Raw genomic sequence first — 8013 nt, 5'->3', positions numbered from 1 at the left:
ATTCTTGGCTTTGTAAGGTTAAAGTTTCTTCCAAACGATGACAGATCAATTGATAACGGTTTCGCTTTACAGTTATGTCTTGGCATATCCCGTATACAGGAAAACGAAACTGCTGCTAAAAGGAAATCAAACTTTCAGTTTACACGACAGTCGAGCTTGTTCAGACAACTGTTTGTTAATTAGAACCGATCATGGAACCAAACAAGAAAACTTCCCTCAAATGTGGCGACGTTCTCCTCAAAGGTTCTTCGTTTCTGTCCTTTATTTCGTTGTTGTTGATCGTTGCTCTTTTTTTGAGAATGGAATCGATAAACAGGAAAACAGAGGGGAGCGAACTACGAATTTCTAAAGTGGAAAGCGCCATCAAGATCGGATCACTGCAGTCAACAGACCATAAAAACGACGAAATGGAAACACCAGAAAGTAAGTGCAAGCTGACACTTTTTGATCGCTATATAACACAAGATTCTAACAGGGACTGGCATGAAGTTAAGTAACTGCATGCATGCTGTGCATTTCACAGACGGTGCTGCTACATTTTGTCAGCGAAAAAGCTGGCGACACTAGCTACCCATGTTGACGATTTCATATATAGCCATGGTTGAAAGCTGCAAACACTAAGTGTAGGCGAATGTTTATGGAAGAGTTTTGATGAAAACGAAACGTTAAAATCATCGCGACATTTATTTACAGTACCGCCGTAACTACACTCACAGAGATAGAGAAAACTTTATGGGTCTGGAATCGACTGACATTTTGAATTTCTTGCGGCTTGCAGTAAGACTCGTAATTTCTCGCGCATTCTTGCGCTTAGATATTCAACTTCTTGTTTCCAAACTTTCTTGCAGGCAAATCGCAAAACACCGCACTTTCATTTCTTGCGCTCGTTTGCGTGTTCTTGTGGCGTAAGAACTTCTTGTGCATTTCTTGCGCGTGCATTATTTTCCGGTTGTACTGTAGTTTAGTTAACTGCTTAAGTCAGTGAATTTTATTTGTGTAGAAGCTAAGCCTGGATGTTGTTACCATGTAGAGAAACGTAAGATATACATGACTGAACATGAATTACAAGAAGCGTGTTTATAACCTAACTGATCGGGTGAAATTGAAACCAAACATTCTGTATCACTGATTAATCGAAAATAGACGACGGTTTCTCACTTCTGTCTTGGTTATTTGATGCGGCGCTTTCCTGACAAATACCGATGTTATTTATTTCAAGTAAGGATGTATGTAGCATGTCAAAACATCCATTTCTGTTTTGGTAGAAGAAATGCATTTTAAGATCAGGGCAATGGGATTGTCCCTAACTAGACTTGTAGGTTTGTTGATATGCAATCTTGTTTATGAGAGATGGCAGGAGTCGACACGGCTCAAATGGAAGTGTGGTTTTTTTTTTTTTTTTTTTGTATTTTTTCGAAATTGCTCTGAAAGGAAAATATCACGACTTAACTAACGGAGTATAACTCAAGTGTCTATCGACGTTGAAGACTAAATCCCCCAACAAAATAACGAGGCTGGTTATTCTAGAAACTTTCCAAACACATCACCCAAAGTATACAATCCGTGATGACAAAACTTCCAAATAGGCCTCTCTCCGCTTTCTTTTCACACAAAGGAACATATAGATTCCCTAGCCATTAAATTAGAAGACTTGACCTACATAATGACCAATTCTAGCTCCAAGAGACTATAGAATATACTTGTAGTGTTCTCAACCATATTTCTGTTCTGGAGGTTGGTGAAGGAAGAAAGAGAGGTTCTCTCCATCTAAAATTGTGACAGGTATATAGTCGCCCAGTCTGTTACAAGAGACAAGGTCTCTTGTTTGTTATCACGACTCATTTATTTTTAGCCTTCATGCCAAGTTATTTACTAAAAATTTAACTCCCGTCTGGAAATGGATATGTCCTGTCTAAAGTAACAGAAAGTTATAGCTTTGAGTTGACACAGAGAGTTCTTCAGCAATCTATTAAGAAACTTGGATTTTTCCATTTTTTTGTAATTAACAAAGCGTGCATAAAATACTTGGGGAAATAAAAATTTATAATGATAATAATGACAGTAGAAACACTGCGGGTACAGTTTCATTCATGGCTTTGAAAGATAGAAGATTTTTCCGAACGATGACAGATCAATTGATAACAGTAGTATAGGACGCTTGTGTGGGCGGTAACCAATCAGAAGGCCGTGCATATCATTAAAAAAGGCTCTCGACCAATCAGAGGGCCGGATTTGCTCATTAATATATTCATGAGTTAGGGGGTTATCAAAATATGCGTCTGCAGTGACGTCACAGGTCAGCAGTCTTTTGCATCCCAGGTCACGCGCGTGCCCAAATAAGGCGATAGACAGGAAATGAGTTTTCAAAGATGATTTTTTATTGATTTTACAGGAAGTAAAAAAATTACAATGGTGTGTATCCGTATGGAAACGACATGAAAGTGTTCGTGTCTACGACGCGTTTGTCGAAGACGAGTCCGTAGTGTTTGGTGCGTGTGATGACCTTGAGATGTTTGGTGGCTGGGTTTCTGTAGAAGAAGTTGGGGTTAACGACGGGGATGTTGCGTCGTCCACCGTCCTCGAGAGGTTGTGTGAGTTCGTCGAGTAGATTTTGTTCCATGACGTCGTAATTGAGTTGTTGGGCTCCTCGTACATTGAGGGAGAAGCCTCGGACTTTGCAGCAGACTTTGCCTTGGTGGGTTTTGTACCCGTAATTCTTGGGTCCAGCGGAGGTGAAAGTGGTAATGAAGTCGCCGTCGTCGAGCTCGTTGGTCATCTCTCCGAGGTAATCGCCTAGCGGGACATCGGCTTGACCTGGTTTGTGCGAGTAGATGACGGAATCGGTGTCAAAGTAGAGGACTTGTTGTTTTAATTGTTCCAGGTAGCTGTATAATTTGAGTCGAGCCCAACAGGTGGTGAAAGCGGCGACGAAGATGTTGATTCGTCCGTTATCGGGTTGATTGTCTTTGAGTTCGGTGTAGACGACCTCTAGGGCTTCGTCGTGGGCGATTCTGACTTGTTTTATGTCGTTGAAGTGATTGGAAACGAGTTCGAAGAGTTGTGCTGCAGTGTAGACGACTTCGGTGGTGGGTTTGGGTAGGTTTTCGCCGAACTTGCCCCAGAAAGAGTTGAGCATGAGTTTGGCGGTGGCTTTGCGTCCGGGGTTTTTTTGGATCATGGCCGGATCGAGAGCGATGCCTTCTTTCTGGCGGTATTGTTGCACGTACTGTGTCTTGTCTTGGGGGGTGTGACACCAGTGGGGGTAGCCGGCGGATTCCTGTTTGATTTTTAGCCAGGTGTTCACGTAATCGGCGAAGAGTCCTGTACGACGTTGTCTTTCCGGGAAATGGTGGACTTCGTGGATCTTGATGAGCGTGTATCCCATGGCAACGGCTTTCTCGATTTCGGGGGTGCACCAGGTCCCTCGTAGCGTGCGTTGCTCGGCCGTGTGAGAGCATCGATGTGATTTCTCAAGGAGGGGTTTGTTCATTTCGTGTTCCACGCACGATCGGCAGAGTGGGAAGGTGAGTTTACCCCTGTGCCGAAAAGGTAGAACGGGATGGTAAAGTTCGTGAGGTGGTAGTATGTCCACTTTGGCCATACCGAAGTAGTGATGGATGTCTTGGTCGTCGGGGTTGACGATGACTTGCGGGTGTCCTACGGGGTATTTGCTTCCCTTGTTGACCCAGGGGTAGAGCGACGTCACGTCGATGTACTTGATTTTCTCTCCTTGAGCCACGTCGGCCACGTGATGTAGTTTGACGGCGTTCGTGCGTCCTCCGAAGAAAGCTTCTCGGGGTTCGAGCGGTTTGACGATTTCGAACGTGTCTAGAAACTGGCTGAGATCAGGGTCGGTTTTGACTTCTAGGTTCCAGTCGCATTCCCACTTGACGCAGAGCTGGTAACCTTGGCGACTGAGAAGGTCGTGTTTGCGGAGTGTGGCCTCGTAGACTTCCTGCATGGTGCGATCGGCGTGACAGATGGGATATCGGTCTCGATGGGTCGGGAAACAGCGAGGACATCCGTGCCATAGACATCCGTGGAATTCGTAGACGGTTCGAGTGGTCGGATCGTATCCGTCCACGAGCTGATTGGCTAGTCGTACTTCACCTCCGTTTCGTACCGTGAGGATACGATCACCTTGACCCGTGCGTTGCAACGAGTGTTCTTGCCAGGCTAGCCATTTCAGTGCTTCGACGGACTGATTGGATCGGGCGCCGTGCCATCCTCGCGGGGGTCTGGAGGCGATGGTGTTGGGCGGGACGAGTTTCTTGCGCCAGAATCGGTTGCAGGCGGAGGCGATGGTGATGCATTTCTCCATGGGGTCAAAGTTGGCTTTTTGTTTGAATTCTTGCCGGAACTTTTGACAGCCCGCTTTGAGGAGTTTGACGTCCGACTCGCAGTAGGCTTCCATTTCTTCCCTTAGTACGAAATGGTAGTGGTCGTTGACTTTCTCTTGGTACCACTGGTCGAATTCGGCTTTCTTTTTGGCGGACATGCCGTCGGGATCGTACATGTCTCGCGGTGGCATGGGACCTTCGTACTCTTGATTTTCTAGAGTGTTGAATTTGTGTGGGAAGAATCCTTTACGCAGTTCCTGGATTCCGAAGGTGGCGGGAAAGTTGGCCAGCGGGAACGGGAGAAAGCAGAGGGAATCTTTGAAAGTCAGTCTGTCGGATTTTAGGGACAGTATCTTGGTGCCGACGGTGATTGGGTCGGTGACTTCTCGATGGGTGGCGTAACAGTGTTGCAGGATGAACATCCCGTCGTAGCCTTTGAGATTGTGAAAGAGGACGATGACGTTCCGTTCGTCTCCGTCCTGGTCGACGGCGAGGGATTCGAGGTGTTCGAACATGTCGGCGGTGCAGTTGGGCCCGTAGAAGGAGTGGCATATCTCATCTTCGTCGTCTTCCAGGCAGAGTAGAATGGGTGTCTGATTCCCTTCGGCGTCGGTGATGGCTTCGTAGTCGCAGTACACTTGAAGGGGCGGGTCTTTGTCTACCCAGACTCGCGTGTCTGGATCGTCGGGTCCGGGTTCTTCGAAGGGTCGCCCGTTGACTTGGTCGCGCGACACGCGTATCTTTTTGGGCTCGTCTTCGTCTTCGGGGAGGCGTTGGATGTAACAACGGTGCGTCTCCAGATAGACTTGTTTTTCACAGATGCTGCATTCGCCCCATCCGCACTTGTGACCACGGGGACGCCCTCCTCGCTTGTTCTTGCGTTTAAGCTCGTAGACGTGACAACACTTCTCACACTTTTTGTAAGTGTTGCAGATGGAGTGTTTGCTGTGACTCTGGACTTGCGAGTGAGCGTCGTAGCATCGGTCTCCGAAGAATTGTCTGTGACACGATTGGCAGATCTTGGTGGGTTCGGGAAACTTGCCTGGAGCTAGGGGTCGTTTTTTCTCGATGAAATCGGGGCAGTCTTTTCGTTTGCAGGCGGTGCACCATTGACCGAGGCAGGGATGATGACGAAAGTCGTCGTGATCGTACCCTCGATTGCATTCGTCGCAGAAGTAGGATTTGCCGATGAATCCCTTAAACGAATTGCATCCGTCGTAGTGATCGTCTTCTTTGATGAGACGAATGATCTTATCCGAGGGTTCGGGTCCCGCGTAGATGATCATGTGGGGTGGGTCGATGGACATGACTTTGAGCTGGTAACCAGGTAACGCTTTTTGAAATTGTTGCAGTTCGGGAATGCCGCAAGGTCCTTCGGGAACGTTGGCTCGACGGTGGAGGTCTTTGGCCAATCGCTCTTGGACAGGATAACCCTGTTTGAGATTGTGGTAATCTTGGTCACGCGTATTCATGTCGGCGTCTACCAGGGCTTTCATGGTGACGATGGCGCGAGCGCAGCAGAGAGTGTCTTTGTTTCGGATGGTCACGCGCGACCGTTTGACGATTCCCCGCACGGCGGCGCAACTCGGCCTGTATCGTTTTCCGTTCCCGCTGCCACGACCCGGGGTACGTATGAAAGTGGTTTCCATGGTAAACGTGTCGTCGGGGGTGAATTCTTCGTTGGAGTTCAGTTTGACCGCGAGAGACTGGAGATAAGTGGCTAGTCTTTCACTCCCTTCTTCGAATTCTCGCACGGTGAAGGTGGTGGATTGAAAGGCGTGCGTGAAGGCACGGGACTGCATGGTGAAATGGACCGTGGAGTTGGGTGTCAGTGTAGGATCCTGAGCGATTTGTTGCTCGATGGATCGTTGAAGGGCCTGAGTCAATTCTTGACCTAGATTGTCATCGCGAGTCACGTCTCTGTGTTGTCTGAGCGTGGCTTCGAATCGTTGTTTGTTGAGGACGTTTCTCCAGTTACGTCGAGCGCCTATGGGTCTTAATTCGAATTCTAGAGGTGGTCTTGCACCACCTCCGGTTTGGAGCATCGCTCGGTCGTCATCGTCGTCGTCGAAGGGGAAGGCTTCGTCGTAGGTCCGTCTGTTCTGTAAAAGACAACAAACACAACGTTTTTTAATTAGTCAGTTTTTACTGCCAGGTCTCCAAGAGAAGGGGTTTGGGACAAGAACGATTTTTTATCATTTACGTTTAGGATCGCGTTTAAGTAACTATCTCCTAAATAGATTGTCTTTTTCTCGCCACGCTTATTGACATAATAACCATGGAAAGTTGAGAAACGATAGCTACAATCGCAAAAATTAGATTCACATATATGGTTATCTCTTATGATTTCTATGTGACCGTAACCCCATCGTCTTTTCAGTTCGCCATAATCCAAGATTTCTTTGAGAAGGCTTCTCATTTGATCATTGTTCCTTCTATCGCGTATGTGTTGCCAAGTTGCTAAGTCAATCACGTAACACTTTAGTTCTTCCGGTAGCCAATCCCAGTAACTCTATGAAAAAGATTAGGGTTAGAGTTCTAAAGATTACTTTCTTACATAGGGTACACGTCATACTCACTGCTTCATATTGATCCATAAGTTGGTTCATCTCTTCATCGGTCACTGATTCATATTGATCCATCTGTTGGTTCATCTCCTCGTCGGTCAGCTCTTGTGCCATGATTTTTTTCCAGCGCTCGATACAAGTCAAAAACTCAGAGTGACTTGAACGGTTCGAACCGATCTTTTTTATACCTACGGTGAAACGGGGTCCAGTCTCCGACCGAGTGGGGGTATAGGGGGTATAGGGGGGTAACCCCCACTCGACCCGCCCCAGTCTCCGACTGAGAGAGGTATAGGGGGTAATCCCCACTCAACCCGCCCCCAGTCTCCGACTGAGAAAGGTATAGGGGGTAATCCCCACTCAACCCGCCCCCAGTCTCCGACCGAGTGGGGGGTATACCCCCCTATCCCCTGGGTCTGGTTAACACGTGACTTGGTTGGGCAGATCTTTATAAGGCGAATCCGCGCCGTCCCCGATCTTCACATGACTAGTTTCACGTGGAATGCTTCAATGTGGCTTACATGACGACGACATTGCGAAATCACTCAAGTCAAGTCAAGTCAAGTCAAGTCAAGTGCATCATTTCAACGTCCTAAAGGTATTTGAAGTAAATACGAATGTAATTTTACGGTTAGCAAGAAATTTGAAGTAAATACGAATGTAATTTTACGGTTAGCAAGAAATTAGAAGCGAAATTTTTAGGTAAGTGAGCTTGCATGACCTTCGCCATGTGCTACTCAAATTCAAATTCAAATTCAAATTCCCTTCGGACCGCCGTTTTTCCGTTTGCAATCTCAAATAATTCTTGAATTATGTGTCTTGAATCGTTTTTGGGATCGTAGAGCTCAGGAACTTTGGAAAAAAGCTTCGTTTTGTTGAGTAAACACACTTTTCGAAAAGACGCGTAACTCGATTCGAGTTAATATTCAACTGGCTGTTGCCATGGTGACGGAAATGCGAGATTTTTTTTTTTTTTGTGATTTTTTTTTTTTTTTTAGATTACCAAACGTGTAAAAAGAAATGTGAATTAAAAATGGGCGGGGCGAGGTTTCGATCCTCGGACCTCTGGGTTATGAGCCCAACGCGCTTCCACTGCGCCACCCTGCCTT

General features: G+C 46.7%; 1 non-coding gene and 1 pseudogene across 2 annotated transcripts in view; one reads left to right on the top strand and one right to left on the bottom strand.

Annotated features, from left to right (window-relative positions):
* The first annotated feature begins 14 nt into the window (after positions 1-14).
* LOC110055405 (uncharacterized) overlaps positions 15-8013 on the top strand; it is a 30109-nt pseudogene continuing 22110 nt past the window's right edge. The window contains exon 1 of the transcript XR_016201158.1: positions 15-423. The product of XR_016201158.1 is annotated as an uncharacterized LOC110055405 (transcript). The remainder of the gene's footprint in view (positions 424-8013) is intronic.
* Positions 7940-8011, bottom strand: Trnam-cau (transfer RNA methionine (anticodon CAU)). Its single transcript has one exon. It is a non-coding gene; the product is annotated as a tRNA-Met (tRNA).

The sequence above is a fragment of the Orbicella faveolata genome, unplaced genomic scaffold, assembly GCF_042242905.1.
Source record: "Orbicella faveolata isolate gen_17 unplaced genomic scaffold, um_ofav_v1 contig_34, whole genome shotgun sequence".
Classification (NCBI taxonomy): Eukaryota; Metazoa; Cnidaria; class Anthozoa; order Scleractinia; family Merulinidae; genus Orbicella; species Orbicella faveolata.
The sequence above is the reverse complement of the archived record's forward strand: the minus strand, read 5'-3'. Positions and strand labels throughout refer to the sequence as shown.